This window comes from Acromyrmex echinatior, chromosome 18, assembly GCF_024713525.1.
Source record: "Acromyrmex echinatior isolate Ae372 chromosome 18, ASM2471352v2, whole genome shotgun sequence".
NCBI classification, from domain to species: domain Eukaryota; kingdom Metazoa; phylum Arthropoda; class Insecta; order Hymenoptera; family Formicidae; genus Acromyrmex; species Acromyrmex echinatior.
The window spans coordinates 5,373,912-5,391,271 of NC_141869.1; the positions used below are offsets into that span (position 1 = coordinate 5,373,912).

Here is a 17,360-nt window from a genome sequence, read left to right on the forward strand (position 1 = left end):
TTTTCGTTTGCGCGGTTCGATTTAGTACATGGAAATGGATACGCGGAAAATCACGCGAGCTTCTCCGAGTTGACAAGAACACTTGTTCTTGAAGCGGAATTAACGTTGTAGAGAGATTTCATCATTGGAAACTCGGCTCATTTTCTCATATTTCCTTGCTTTAGTTTGATCCACATAAAATAAAAAGGAATATTTTTTTAGACGTATATGAGCGCGAAAGTATAATGTAAGTAAATATGGAACTTACATTGTTGTAACTGTATTACAGTACACGATAGAGACATTCTGCATTTTACTAATCCTAATTGTAGGCAGTAAATAATAATAATTATTATTAAGAAAATAACTTCTGGAATTTTGTTATACAGAGGAAAGATATTTTGTGACTGAATTATAATTATTACATTTTGCCATAATTATGATTATTATTGTTATAATGTTCGTAATAATAACGATATCCTATAGTTATATTAATAAATATATGTAGTTGGCATCGAAAATGACTATAAATTGTAATTATTATTACATAAAATGGTTGTAATTATTTATATATATATATATAAATTATAGTAGAATTATAATTACAGGAACGATAATAATTACAATAGTATTTAATTATTGTCACAAATTTAAAAAATTCTTTTAAAATGTAAAAGAAAATAAAAAATGATTCCAGAAGTTATTTTATTAATAATAATATTATTTGTTATAATTATTATGTAATAATTACAAATACTAAAAAATTTTTTCCTTTGCATCTCCTTTCACTCATAGCATAATTTTTGTGCATCATTATCACTAGTTTTAAAAATTATTTTCTAGTTGAACATAATCTATATATTCCGAAATGATTAGTTATATAGAAAGTTATTGAAATCCGAATGAAAAATCGGAATTAATATTTTGCTTTAACAGTTGAATGATTTCTATTTACGTTCAGCATCGATCAAAAAGATGAACATTGAACAAAACGAAACAAAGGCGGAATGTATAAAAGGCCGTAGTCATCATGGTTAGAGTCTACCGAAAATTGCATCCTACGTTGATTTAAAATGCTTCGCCACGCGAATTTTTCAATTCTTTTTGATGTACGCATTTTTGCGGTACAGCGGACTTTGACGATGGAACGCAGTGGCCATTAAGAAATAGTGGGCATTAAACAACGCAGGAAACTGCATCAAACGAGAATATAACGGTCAACGCGTGTTTATCGTTAAACTCTTTTCCTTTCTCAAACGTCCGTTATTTTGTTACGCGCGCAAACGTCCATTGTTTTTCTTTTCTCTGCCCTGGTCATTTTCTGCCCTTTTCTCGCACTTCTCGCGAACCGATATCTCGAATTTGCCGTATCGAGCGTTTTCGCTTCACTGATTTCACTGGATTCAGAATTCCAATCGCTGATCCAATCCTTTCTACCGCGCACGAGGATTTCAGGAGCGCTTACGAAGTCGACGAAGTAAAACCTTCGGTAAGATCGGTTTCTTCTGGTCCTGTGGGCGTCCTAGGTGCGCCTTGGGATCTTTCTGTACGCGACCGCACGTGAGATTTGAAGGAAGTCAAATTATCTGAATATAATTTGACCATCCGAATCGAATGGAAAAGATCACTGCTCTCAGGGTTTCGATCACGAAGAACGACGTTTGCCAGTAAAGTTCTTTTAGTCGATTTAAGATTTCAATCAGAAAATCCAAAAAGTAGAGATTTCTGGCACGAGATATACTCCTACATGATGATATCGCAAGCGAATCATCTATCTTCTGATACGAATAAAAACATTTCTATCAATGTGTGCAAAATATTGATTTTTTTATCAAAGATATATATTTTATCAGAATGTTGAAACATTTAACTAATTGAAAAAGAATATTTGTAATAGATGAAATGTATAATTATATTAAAATTTATAATTAATAAAGTAATGATCGCTGTCTGAAAAATATTGTATTTCATAAAATTATTATAATATTTTATAAAGTAATACTTGAAAAAAATGTGATATTTATTTTTTATAATATTCTTAATTATTTATTATTTTGATTCTTAATGCGATTTTAATTTTTACGCGAAAATTGTATATTTTAATTAACTATGTATACATAGTATATTTGCACTTGTCGAATATGCAACAAGCAAACTGGAGCAATGACCAACTCCAACTTCTGAAATTCCTAACCGTGAAATTCTTCAAGTTTCAAGCATGTAGCGTGACACACTGATTTAACATTTGAATGTTAGCTTAACTTAAGCTTGTAAAAGGAAGGATTACTAGCGAACTTACTTCTTGTACACGTAAGTTAAGGTACACGTATGTTTCATGAGTCTTCATAGCGAAACATATGAATTTACACGCAAGTAGACATACATATGTATGTCTTTGTATGTGAGCGAAACTACATGATTAGGTGCCTTGAACGGAATTGATAACGCTTGTCTTCGCAATCAGAAAGCCAACGATATGCGCAATCACGTGAAGCCACCACCATTTCAAAGTGAATATTGTGAAGATTGCTTGTTGCTAACTATATATATTACATTGGTATATTACATTGGGTATCGAGATATAGATGAATAGATGCAATGTGAACATGTGAAATGACTACACAAGGGCATTGTCGTATAATCAAGCATCACGAAAATTTAATATTTTTAAAAATTATATAGCCGAGTGTTATTTTTTATAGTAACTAAATTTTTGTTTATATAACAAAAAATTTAATTGCTTCTGTTTAATATAATTTTCAGCTTTTTAAATAATTAAAAAATGATATGTTTTATAATTAAACAGTTAGGCGGTATAAACAAATATTTTTGTTCAGTACATTATAAGCAAACATTTTTCTTTGGTTTATTTTAAGTTTCATAGAGCATAACACTGTCATAATCTAGTATTATACTAAGATAAATACTTTGTTCTATGAATAAAAATTTTGTTAACAACAAAATATTTTGTTAAAATATACCGAACAAGAATATTTGGTAATATCAACTGTTTAACTGGTATAAATGAATATTTTTATTATTGTAATAGCTTGAAAACTATATTGAGCAAAAGCTCTAAATGTTTTGTTATGCAAACAAAATATTTAGTTGCTATTTAAAAAGTGTCAAGGTCTGTTTTTTATTCCTGCACTTTCTAAACTGGTACACACAATGCGATAAATTGAAGTGAAACAAACGTATGTTTGTTTCACTTCAATTTATTGCACCGTGTGCACCAGTTCAGAGAGTGCAGGAATAAAAAACAGATTTTTAGTTTTGCTGAAAATACTCAATTTTTTCTTAGTGTATAACTACAAATTTTATATCTCACAAAAATAATTATTTTTTATAAAATTTTATGTTATCGAAAATATTAATTTACCGTCTCTGAAATTCTTTTAGCAAATGTGTTTCAACTTTTTGTATGTGTATTGAGAAACGCGCTACGAGGTTTGTTTATGACTTTCTTTCACGTTCGTTCACCGAGTAATATCCAGACTACGAGTGTCTTCTCACATTCGCGTTCATATTCGCATATTTCGAGTGCATCGAACTGGCACATATATGTACGACAATTCAATGTCGCATCAGAGATCTCAAACACGGACGTATCGAATTTGCAGTCATTTCCGGTCACAAATGATGTGATCAGGTTATGTTGCGTATAAATTTTATTGAAAGCGAAGACGTATAGATGTACTGCATCATCCGTGTGTACAATTGATCGATAATTGAGAAAGATTGGACTCGAAGATGGCTAGTCACTATCCCTTTCAATCAATTGCAATATCTTAGAAAGAAAGAGAGATTTGTCGTTTTCACGCTTCTCTCTCATTTTTATTGATCAAATTTGATGTGCTATTTGAATACGGAGTAGTCTATGCTTTATTGATTGAAAAGATGGATGGATAAATAGAGGAAGGAAAATTTATATAATTTTTGATTAGAGAAAATCCACACTTTAAGAAACATAATTTTATATATAATATATTTATATATAATAAAATATACAACCTTGGCCATAAAAATAAAGCACTTTCAATTTATTGCATTTTCTTAGAAAAGATAGTAGGTAATAAAAGTCATAGGGGAGGATAAAATATTAAAATTGTTGTAAAAATAAATATTATTTTTCAATAAAACTTTTTTAAATATATTTTTTAATAAAAAGTTTTTAAATATATTTTCTGCTAGATATAGGACGTTTGTATTAATTTGGGGATATTTTGCACACGTAATTTACACAAGATGAAAAATACGTAGTACTTCACCAAAAAAATATTAAATTTTAATAAAAATTTTTTTGAACAGTTCTAAGTAAACATTCATTAAATGTAAACATATATATATTTGATACAAAAACCATTAATTTGTTTTGATTATTTTTTTTAAGAATAAACATTTATTTATTGTAAATAAATGTTTATCTAATACTATTCAAAGAAATATGTATTAAAATTTAGTAAATTTTTTTTCCGATGTAACTAAAAGTATCATGTGCTAAATGAAGGAACAAATTATGATATAATTACAATTATTAACATTTGTAAGTTGAGCTCATTGTGGTACTTTAAGGCAACATCATCGCGCAGTTTTATTTACATCAGACGAGAAGACACAAGTATTTCCATATTCCCCGACGACGTATCACGTCTCATGCAGCAATCACCAAGCCATATAATTATAAACGAGCCATAGGAATGAAGTTATCTATGCGAAGTCTCTATCGTAATACAGTAGGGAATCGTAGTTAGGTTTCCGAATCGAGGTATCGCGACGCAAGAACAAACAGCGAAGAACATTGACGTACATGCATCTCATTGCGACATGAATTCGATTCGTACATACAAAGATATGCCTCGCCAAACTGTCGAACGTATGCGATCGGAGCTGCGCAAACTGTGCCGGCTTCTAACGAACGGTCAAGTGATATGGTAATTAATTTCCCACGTTAGCGCGTATAACGAGCTACTTTCCACATGGTCACACCTCGGATAAGTGCCAATGAGTTCCCTTTCGAGCTTTCACGCCTATCCGTGTCTATCCGCAATTGCGCTCTATATTTCAGCCGACCGTCGACATTTCCTACTAAGTTTTGGAAAGCGCTAATTACGAGCCACGGACTTGCTCGTTAGCGTTCGCTCGAAGTTAGCTGCACGCCGAGCGATTCCAAAACCAGAGTGATTATAACACAAATTGGCTCGTCAGAGTCTGAAGTAAGAAAGTTTTTCGTCGCGCGTACACGACGTACGACAGTTGCGGGATGGGCCGGGATGGAACCGAGGATGAAACGCTCCGTTTGACTCGTGCGCGATTTCAGAATGTTTAACAAGAAGGATAAATTTAAATTTTAGAAAAGATGTTTTAGTTTATATTATTTTTCGTAAGAATTTATTGCAAAAGAATCAACTTAATGCTCGAATGACAATTACTGTTTTAACCTTCTTCAATATATCTATATTGAATTTTAAATAGTACAAATTTTTATATTTTTGTGTTAACTTTGTTGACACCTTCAACAACAAAGAATTGTTTTGCACAAACTTTATCTTGTTTTCACTTTTACATTTTTTGCGGAAACCTCGTGAAACATGTGAAAAAATAAAAAATTATGCATTGATAGAATACTCTTAAACATCAAAGAATCATAGGTAATTCAATTTCTTGAGTTAAATAACATTTTGTTATTTTTAACTTTTATCTGTATCAAAATGCAACTCGATTCATTCCTGTGGTTAGTTTCAATGAATATTGTCTTATTAACGTATAATGCAATTAATAAATAATAAATTAAATTGAATCAAATTTACATATATTACAATACATTTTCTTGAGTTAAATTGTTTAACTGCATTGTTTTAATTAAATTAATGTCATATTGAATAGAAACAGTGATAACTTATAGAAATGATTAAAAATAGCTTAAATTGCGTATAATTTGACAGTGAATGAATTTAACATTGAAGGGTTAAATCTTTTACTACCAACGAGAAATACTATACATACATTCCATAGAGAAGAAGAGAAATTGATAATGAAAAGGCTAATGCATTGCTTACGCATTTATATAAATTTCGCACAATTCGCTTATTGTATTACAATAACTGTGAATTAAAACAATGAGGATATACTATAGCATTTTCATCTGCATTTTTGGCTAATAGCAATTATCCGGTCTCATTTGTTTGAACGTTCGTAAAGTGGAATACATTTCAGGGACTTTAGTATTCTCTCTGCGCTTAATGTGCCGATCTCTCGTTTATGTTAATCCTTTAGCAATTGTAATGGACATACTTCGCTGAAAGATATATAAATTCAAAATGGTGAAAAATTCGCGTGCCTATCGAAATGCTGACCGTTTTAGTGCATCGAGTCAAATCCGCTTATGTTCCTACGACGTTTTTATCGAGAGAAATCCATTATTATTTTTAAACCTCATTAATACGGATGTTGAACCAAACGGAATTGTTTCACGCAATTTGAACACCGAGTTCGTAAATTACTACTTGTCGAATTTATTAATTATTTGTAATATGTTGGAAATTGTTATATGCACACCAAATCGTTTTATATCATCAATATATATTTTAAAGCTTTTATAAAACAAATGTTACGTTATGAAAAAATTGTAAAATTGGTTTTACAAATTACATACATCAAAATATTAAATCAAATAAAAAAATTATGAGAAATAAAGCAAGTATTTCTCATAAATACATGACTTGTCATTCATATGTGAGATTAATCCTAATTAGATCATCTTAATTACTATCAAGTAATAGCTCTAGTCATCAGAAAGGAAGAAATTATCGCGCATCGTATCTTATCTCTTTCGTTATAATCTCTCGATGAATTCGCTTGTCTGTTGAGCTCAATTAATTAATTATAATTTTAATTCATAGGTAGAATTACATTTATACAATATTATGGGGTACATTATCGACTTATGATTACTTGATGGTTATTTTCTTTTGTAATGTGAAAATAATTTTAAAAATTGTGAAAATATTAGTAATGAGATAAAAACATGGATCGTATATTTTTTGCAATACACTTAAAACTATTGTACTAGAGACAAATTTCGCCTTAATTCGCTTTTAATTTTTTTTGTTTATTTATATAGTTGGAGCTTAATAATTATGCAATGTAAAGCACTAATTATTTAAAAAATTTTAGATGAAAGATAGAGAGAGGAAGGGGGTTTATATGGTGATATTATATTATTATTAAAGAAAGTATAAAAAATATATAAAAATTCTTAGATTTTATTTGTTAAAAAAAAATCAATATTTTAATTTGAAGTTAAATTACGTAAAATCTGTAGCAAAACTTATAATATTGTACTTACATATTATAATTACATAATATATTTAGATATCTAGAGAGAAATATTAATAATTGAAAAAATTATTGTAGTATATAATTAAAAATAGATTTTTATTTTTCTCGTTAACTCTATATTCCTAAATATAATCTTATATTTAGAAAATAAAAAGTTAATGAAAAAAATAAAAATCTATTTGTAGTTTGACTTTACATTGTTTTATACAAAGTTTCTTGAGTAAGAGTATATACATCATTGGTCATTAACTGCACCGTCGTCTCATGTTTTTGCGAATGCACGTCGGGAGAAAGCGCATTTTTCTCTTTTTCAAACTGCCTCTTGGTCATTCTGTTATCCCTATAGCGTACTCACCCCCGTCCACATCCCAATTGAAGCTCGCGAGCTTGCACGAAGATCATCGAGCTTGCACGAAGCACGGGTGTCGGCACACGGGAGGGTGAGTCTGCATGTGTACGCAGCGCGGGATGGGTAGCGCCCCGACCGGGCGGGTGAGAGGTAGCAAGGGTGGGAATAGGTCGGGGTACGTTTGTCCGTGCGCGAAAGTTCGTCGGCAGCATCCAGTGACATCGCGGAGCTCGACGCGCGCGCATCGTCCATCGCGCGGGAGGATCGAATCCTCCGGATCTGTCGCGAATTTCCTTGAGTAAGTAACGATTAATTAAAAATTACACGTTAAAAATTTTTTTTTAGTGCAAAACGACCGTGCTATTTCTCGCTCTGTCGTGACATCGCGGTCGGTTTATTGAGTGGTGGATTCTCCTCGATTTTTGATTCCTGCTGCTAAAAAGAGAATAGTGTTGTCCTCAAAGTGTAGACGTACGGTGTAAGTCAACGACACAGAAAAAAAAAAAGGAATAGAATCGTGCGTGAATTTCGACAGTGCGAATCGATACGTGACACAATGCGACACACGCTCGAGGACGATGCGACGATGGGGATGGTTTCTGGAATCCAGTGAGTAGTGACGAGAGAGTCGCAAATCGTCGCGACCGCCGATGACAGCTCGTGACACCACGTGTTCACGACGTCATTCGAAGACGACGACGGTGACGGTGACAACCGGGGTTGACGTTGGCGCCGGGACGATCTGTCGCGGCGGTGCTGTGATGCGTGTAACGTGTGTGCAAGCTGCATCTGGCAGTGCGTTCTGATCGAGTGTTAAGAGATTGACGGCACAGGTAATGGTCCTAATTCCGTTTAGCTTCCTGGTGGTGCTAGTAGCACGAATCGTAGTAGTTCGACATGTCCAGTGTGTTTGAAAAGTTGGAGATTATACTTAAAGGTGTGGCCCGTGCGAACTTAATCGTGCTCCCCTGGTTTAATTTCGGTCGTATATATATTTCCTTTTTCCTCGTTTCTTTTAATTTAATCTTCAAGCAAGTTTTAATTAATTATAATTTTTTTTATGTAACTATTAACTACATGCAATGTTACATGCGCTGGATACATTAAAGGTGTTATTGAATAATATCAGTTGCACATAATATTTTACTTTTATATCACGAAGGAATTGATTAATTATTATCATTTTTGAAAAAAACAAAATTAATTGTTTTATAGCTAAGTAAAAATTTAAATAGATGCATATATACGTCGGCAATTTTTTTTTGCTGAAGAGTTTTGGATACTTGGACACATATTTTATATGTATACAATTTTTTCTGTTTTTAAAAATTGACAAAATAATGGATTCTTTTTTAAAATAAATTATCTAATTATTTATTATTATAATTGATTTTCTACATTTTTATATTTTATATATAATTTAGTTTTTATGGAATATGATTAATTATGAATGTTTTTTTATAATTTTGTTTATTGTTCAGTATTTGATGTATAAACACGATAGTAAATCCATATTTTGTTAATATTCATATTAATGTATATTTACATTTTATTCAACAACAGTTTAGATATATATTATGATTTATGGATTTCTATTAGCGTGTGTGTATATATATATATATATATTAGGTGTTGGAATTAATTCGTAGCGTTTTACAAGTGATGGGAAGTACTTTCATTAATGTATTTTTTAATGCTCATGTGAAATAAATAACATTCTTTCATTAAAAACGCTACGAATTAATTCCAACACCTAATATATATATATATATATATATATACATATATATACATAAAACACAACAATTTTAGCATTATCAGTACAATTCAATGTTAATGATCACATACACATTGAAAGAAAAAGTTGGCTGAATATGGCACAGCATTTTTAATTGGTTACAGCAGCCAATTTTTGATTAGCCTATCGAAATTCTATATTGACGTTGCAGATGGGCTAACACAACCAAAAGTTGGCTGCTGCAGCCAATTAAAAATACTATCCCATATTTTATTACCATTTAATTTGTTGCAGCAGCCAATCTTTTCTTTCAGTATTCTTTTGCCGTTGAATATAATTACAATGTATGCCCAACAAGAAAATGAATGTGGATTGAAAAAAATATCAAGCTTTATTCGTAAATAAATTGGGAGTCTGTATTCAGTTCCCGATTGCAATATTACGAAAGTTAAATAACAGTCACCAGAAAATCAAATACAGAGCACACTACCAGCACCAATAAGCTTCCGTCGAAATTATATTGACAGAAAATGCATTGATGGTGAGCCGCAAAAGCATTTTCCATTGGGAATCCGGTAAAACATTAACAGTTGAAAGGATGAATGTGCTACGCTTCACTTGTTATCTGACTCCTCTCGCTTCTGAGTGATTGCTGCAAAACGTAATAGCTGGTTCTTAATAAATGCGAATAAAACAATATGCTTCTTGCATTCGTGAAAGGATTCCGTTCAAACGAAATTAATAGCTTTTCAATTCGTTGGTTTTTTATTAATCGTTTTAATTGACATTTCAATATTGTAAATTTTTAATTCACTAAATACTCATTAGTTTTATATATATATTTACTGAACTTATTTCGAATAATATTTATGACTTATCGTTTTGTCTAGCATGCCTGATGCGTTATTATAATGACATTAATGACTATAATTTATTGCCGATTAGAGGATAGACATTGTTGATTGTTAAATGAGTTTAATTAAAAATACGAAGAACCTCTAATTGTTCATATAGATAAATGAAGATGTAAAGTGTACTTAAAAAAAAGTTTTCTAAAAATATTATCTAAAAATCGTGACTGTATTTCAAGCACGGTCAAAGTTCAATTATTTTGTTATATACAAGTCATTCATTTGATAACAAATTGACTTCTATTGTACAAAGATACATACATAACTATCATTATGGCGGTTTGAAGACCTATTTTGCTCTTTATTTATTGATGCATATGTAATGATTACATCGTGCGAACATTTCCCGTTGAATTGATTGCGTACGTGAACTGACTTGCGGAAAATGCATTTCAATCAGCTGGTGAAAAATAATCTTGATCGTGACAATAAATCATTATTCAATGATTTATATGTTGATCTGTAAGCATAGAGATATGGAATGAAATTTGGAATATAATAATGTTTCGATTAAACTTCAATTTATTATTATAAATGAGATAGTATAGAATCTCATATCTAATTTATCTCAATCGATTTTGCTAATTAGCTAACATCCGTTAACACTGTCGATTTTTCAAACATTTTCGTAAAGTTTTTCTCTCTGTATCTTTTCTTTCGATTTATTTTTTTTTTGTTCATTGAACATTTGAGCAAACATAGAGAGAAACAATGTGACTGCTTATTGAGCAAATAACACTTTAAAATAATGTCCTTTCCGCTCATAGACTTGCAAAACATTACGAAAGTACATATAACTGCCTATTCGAAACTACTGTGGTATAATTTATGACCAAATGGAACGTGAGAATAAAAAATATAGGGAAGTGAACCTTCATCGACCAACCGCACACTTAAGGCAAATTAAGTGGCCTGCGTGCCATAAGATAGTCTCCCTCTGGAGACATTTAGGGTTGAAGCAGGAACAACATACTTTTCGTAGCATGGGTGGCACGTTTATTCGAGAAGGAAGTTGCGCGAGCGATTGACCTAAAATTCCAGGAGCATGTTTCGTAGCGAGCGAGCTTTCAACAAATTCGTTGCCTCAGTTTCGTAAACGGCCCCCCGTCTTTTCGTGTTTCACCAAAACTTGTTAGAACACGATCCCTATCTTCACTTCGAGACATCGAAGACGTGTTTGTTGTTACAATGTCTTTGGGAAGTTCTTACTAAGGTGCAAAATGACTCCAAACATGAAAACACTATGGAATATTATGTATTTGCATTTATTAATTTTATATATTTTGTTTTATGAATTAAAATTTGAGATGATATAAACATTTACATTTTGAATACAATATTAAAGTTAAATTATTTTACAGAAACAAATAAAATACAGTTTCTTAATATTATTTCAATGTTTCAATGTAAAAATGTATAGCAATGAAAATTTATGTATAGCATTTCTAAACACTAACAATAACATCACTTCAATATTATAATTTCCCACTTAACAATATAAATGTAATATAACTTATATTGTGAAGGAAATTATAATAGTTACATGTTGTGAAAGAAATTATAAAATTGATATATTGTTACTGTTAATTGATATTTACTAAGTTATAGGATCCAATTTTTTAGATAAACAAATTATAATATTTTATTTTAAATTGTTTTACACACATTTTCTTAATTAGATATTGAAAATTTAAAGAAAGATTTGATTAACTAATAAAATAACAAAAAGTTCGAGTGATCAATTAAACTTGAGGACGAAAGTGGGAAGAATTAATTTTATTCTCTTGAAAATCATTATTGTTTTAAGCATGTTAATTTTTGATCCAGCATTGTCCATCGATTCCATCCATTCGCTGTCATCGAACATTCGTCTTTCATGTCTGTCAGGACAAATTCTCATGGATTTCTCCTTCGATCTTTAGGGCTGTATCAGGAAGGTCGCTCTCGCGAACTCGAGCTCGGTAATGGTCGTTTAAGAGTTCCGTGAAAAGCCCAGAAGCGGCTCGGAGTTCCTTGATATCTCGTCTATCGGAATTTCCTAGAATAGTTATTCTCTCAGTTCACTCCAAACCTCATTATTCTTCGCGCTAATTTGACATCGTGATTATTAGCTTAAAAAGTGTCGATCCTTTTTTGAATCGGCTCGAATTAACTGGCGTATAGAATTTTATGGGTATAGGAAATGACACCGTTTTCTCTTTGAGGAGATTTTATAAATATTTAAATTGAGAAAGCATTATTTTAGAACTTAGATATTGACAGGTACTTTATAATATTAGGTGTTGGAATTAATTCGTAGCGTTTTTTAATGAAAGAATGTTATTTATTTCACATGAGCATTAAAAAATACATTAATGAAAGTACTTCCCATCACTTGTAAAACGCTACGAATTAATTCCAACACCTAATATATTATGAAAGACATAAAACACCATTTAAATTATTATTATATATAAATTAAAACATTTAATCTAAATTATTTAATTTAATATTTTACTTAAAATATTGGATATATATTAAATATTAAATTAGATAATTTAGATGAATTAAATGTTTTAATTTATATGTGTAACTATTAATTGTTGAGAGAACTAGTTATGCTCTACTACTAACATCAATGTCTTTAAGACAAATATTTATTGCTATAACTTAAAGATAGTAGGACAAGTATATATCGAATAACATTGAATATTCTGATTCTTATTTTTCTATTTAAATTTTTAATATGGCAAAATACAATGTATGATGCACAAGTTAATGATAGATTATGGAATTATAGTAATATTTTCTTCCAACTTCTAAAGTTTATGGGAACAAATTGTTCTATCTTTTTCGACATTCAGAGAGTAACAAAGATAGAAGGCACTTAGTCAATTTGTGTCGACTTGTGTCACCAAATGGAAAGCATTCTATTTAACTTGCTGAACATTCGAAGATACAACTGACAATATTTTTCTTATCATGAGAATCGCAATCTTCATAAAATGGGTATTGTCTTTTAACGTGACCTTTTTCTCCGAGGGATTCTTTTGTTGCGTAATGGTTGTAATACGTAATGGTTCGGTAGATAAAACTAACTCTGGATGTCCGATGTGAAACACGTCCGAGGAACAACTCCCTTCCATCGGCCGTACTAACACGAGCTGCAATCACTTTCTGTCGTTCGCTTCAAGTGTACACATCGAAACCCGAAGAGAGGATATAGTCAGTAGAACAAAAAATATTTAAAAAATACGGAGGACGTGTTTTCTAATGTCGGCGTAAGGTCTGCGTGCCTAATTCGATTATGTCACTACTTGTCGTTAGAAATCGAGTCAGTTATAACATCTTTTCTTCTTTAGTTTAACTGCTATTGAACTTTGTTTTGAAAGAGAGCCATCTTGATTTATAAATTCAAATTACATTTATAAAATATATTAATTTTTTAGTTCAAAATTTAATTCACTTTTGCAACCACTAAAGAAAGATATATAAAAGAGAGAGATTGTTTTTTTATTCGAGATTTTAAAGGGATAATTATATTGGATTGGAACAACAGTTTATAACGTTATTTTATTTGTATCATGTCTATATGTTTTCTATAAATTTAATAATTACAAATTAAATAGAGCAAAGTTTCAGCTATTTTTTTAACTTTGGTACGATAATGAAGTTATGAATAATCAAAATCAAAATGCTCTTTTTATCTAATTTGCGATAATTTAATAACAAAAAAAATCTTACGAATATTTTTTAAAAAATCTTTATTTTGTAGGGAAAATTTTAAGCTTGCAATATTAGAAACTTGAAAATTTTTTACAAGTCTTTTGTGAGAAGAAAATTTCCCATTTTGTTTAGCTCGTAGTTTTTTATATGTAAAAATTATCAAAATTACAGAAACTTAAAAAATATAGTGATCTTTCGAAAATAGAGATTTTAAGCTTAAAAACTTATCTTTTAAATTTAAATTTCGTTCATTCTTAATGAAGTTACACAGCTGCTTGAATTTTGAAATTCATAGCGTTACGAATTTTGTTCTAACGCAATGTATATGTAATATAATTGTATGTATAATTATTAATTAGATACAATTATATACAGAGAGGAAAAGCTTTGAATTTGACGTATAGCATTTATTAAATTTATTTCTGTAAATATCACATTTTTCTCTGTAAAAAAGTCTAATTATGTGTCACGTTTAATTATCGTTTGTTAAAAGGCAAATTTTATTATAAAGTAGACATAATGTAACGAGACAGAAAATCATATATTTTGTATCATTATTACATTCAATTAAAATTATTTTATAAATAGCGTATATAAAAATACATTATTATATATGATGTTAATATTATGTAGTAAGATTTTCGAGACATTTTTTTGAGAAATGGTATTGCAGAGGAAAGCAATCGTGAAAAGAATTGTTTTCAAGAATCGACATTACATCGATACTATCTTTTGCCAATCGTTCGTTGCGCTGTTGACTTCGCAGAAATCATCCGAGCGAAACGTAGACACGCCTTTTGAGTCATCGATTGATACATTTACTTTGGGCGGTAATGCTTGTCGCGTTTTCCTTTCCTTCGATCGGAATAGGAAGAAGCTTGTTTTACTCGAGGCGTAAAAATACTAGAGGTAAAGTACCGAGAGTCGGATCGAGATGAAAGGAATTTCAATTATTACCCGAGGCGCATCGAAACGACTCGTTTTATTTTGAAAAACGAGAATTAAACTTGCGCATTAAAAATACCACATCGAAATTTCGAGAGTTACAGACGGAGGTTAATCGAGTAAATAACACAAAAGCCAACGAGGTGTTTTCATAACCAACGGAATTATTGATAAAAGTTATCGATAGAAATGTCGTCGGTAGTATTGGAAAAACTGTGCATATTTTAACGGAAATGATGTTTCGTTTATTAAAAAATGCAAAACTGATACAGTATAGAGATACGTATAAAAATAAAAGACAAATAAATTTCGTTTAAGGTATTTTTTCTAGATGATTTTAGATATAGTAATAAAATAGTAATAAAAAAATTCAGAAATTGCGTAGGAATATAGTTAGTGATAATTATTATTTAGATAATTATGATTATTATTGATATGCATTAAAGTTTTATCGGACTACTTAACTATCGGAATTGAAAATTCAATCTCAAGGGATGCGGATCTCGTTCTCTGTTATCTGTAGTATTCCCTCATTAGATGTAATATGACTTTAGTCTGTATTATCCTTCTCGTATTCTCGTCGCGAAATGATCACACTCGCAAGTCTCGTCGGGGGGAGGAAGTGACGTAGTTCGTTCACTGAAACATCGATCTCGAGGGAGCTCGTCGCTTTACAACTCGCCGGAAATGACCGGAAGCGTTAAATTGCGCGATCCTTAGATGAAAAAGCAAGAAAGTGGGAAAGAGTGGATGAGAATAGAGAATAGCAAATGAAAAAGAATTTTTGCGATTAAATCTGGCGATCAGTGGTCTTTTGACAAAACCAATCGTACAAAAATTCAATCTCATGTTTTTCATTTTTTTTCTTATTTTTCCGTCCTTATCCGATCAATTTTCAATAATTCGATTCTCACGAAATTGTCTTTAATTTGTTCGTTATTAGCTGTCGCGACTTGTTTTCAATCAATTTTTTGTAAAAAAATGATTGAAAAGACAAGCTTTAAAATTTATCACGATACTGTTTCATTAATCTTCGTATTAACGAGAGAGATAAGAGATAAATAAAAGTATCAATTGCAACTTCATATTTAATAAAAATTTATTTTGAACGTTAAGAGATTTATGCAATATCCTGTAGGTATATATGTTTTACTCTACAGTCACATAATATTACATTTATTACAGTCGCACTTTTATATAAGGTTGTGTATGAAAGAATTTAGAAATAATAAATTCTCTACATTGTTGCTACAACCTGCGCAGATAAACAGGGTATGTTATTTCGTGCGTAGCAGCACCGATTTTCGCAACTTTGTTTATTCGCGCTGGACATATCTGTGGGTTTTTCGTCAACAACGTAGTCGCGTTACATCGGACCTCGATCGCTACACAGCATTTATTTTTTCAGCAATTGGTAATATATCACGAAATGTTTACCTTTATGCAGTGTTATCGTTGCGATATCTTTATCGAATTACAATATTGATTCGATCTACATTAAAAATATTGTAATTATGACGTTGTAAGAACGTGAATTAGGACTATTAGTTTGTGAAATTATAAATAATCGTGAACAGAGTGATGAGTTTTATCTTCTGCTTTGAATAAAATAGTCACACATGAAGAGAATGGCTTTGCTGAAATGTCTAAAAATTCAGCTAGATGCAGTACTGAAAATAATTTTATTTGAATTAAAGTAATTATGTAGGATGGTTAAATTGATCGCTAGAATAGTTAAAATTTAGATAGTTAAAATTTATAATATTGTTCATCATTGCTTACGCCCTACGTAATTATTTTGATAGTCCAATAAAATTATTTTTAGATTTGTATCTAGTTAAATTTTTTGATATTTTAGCAAAATCTTTCTTAGTTTTCTCTTGTACGAATGAATTTGTTTTTAATTGAGAACAACATCATAAGTATATCCTTCGATGCACTATAAATATTTCATGTGGATATTACCCGATTGTTTCTTTTATTTTATATACCATAACTTTTTAAATAAAAATACATATATTGAGTTGTTACCATTATATTTTTTAATATCTAGCGTTTTATTTAAAAAAATTGTTATATGTTCATTTTTATATAATATTTTTACGTAATATCAGTACATCATATACGTATCAAAACATATAATATGCATTGGAGGGTTAATATTGTTAATCATTTGTTTATATCACATAATTCCCTTCTTTTTCATTTTTTAAATAAATACTCGTTTAAATTTTGATCGCGTAATTTGATCTGTGAATTTATCCATGTTATTTTTCCCACAATCAGTGGATTGCCACTTTACATTCTATTTTAACAATCCAATAAAAATGTCGTGAATCTGCACTAGTCTCTCCATCACTTCATTTTATAAACTTTTACTTCATGAAATAAA

The 17,360-nt window shown here is 30.5% G+C and overlaps 1 protein-coding gene across 2 annotated transcripts in view; it reads left to right on the forward strand.

Annotated features, from left to right (window-relative positions):
* The window catches only part of LOC105144851 (nephrin), a 275,992-nt gene that overhangs the window by 23,033 nt on the left and 235,599 nt on the right, over window positions 1-17,360 (forward strand). The window contains exon 1 of one of the 2 annotated variants that reach the window (XM_011054062.2): window positions 7,211-8,502. The exons of the other annotated variant lie outside the window; for it this stretch is intronic. The gene's annotated coding sequence lies outside the window, so the exon portion shown is untranslated. Of the gene's footprint in view, window positions 1-7,210; window positions 8,503-17,360 lie in introns of those variants that run through there. 2 annotated transcript variants of the gene reach the window in all.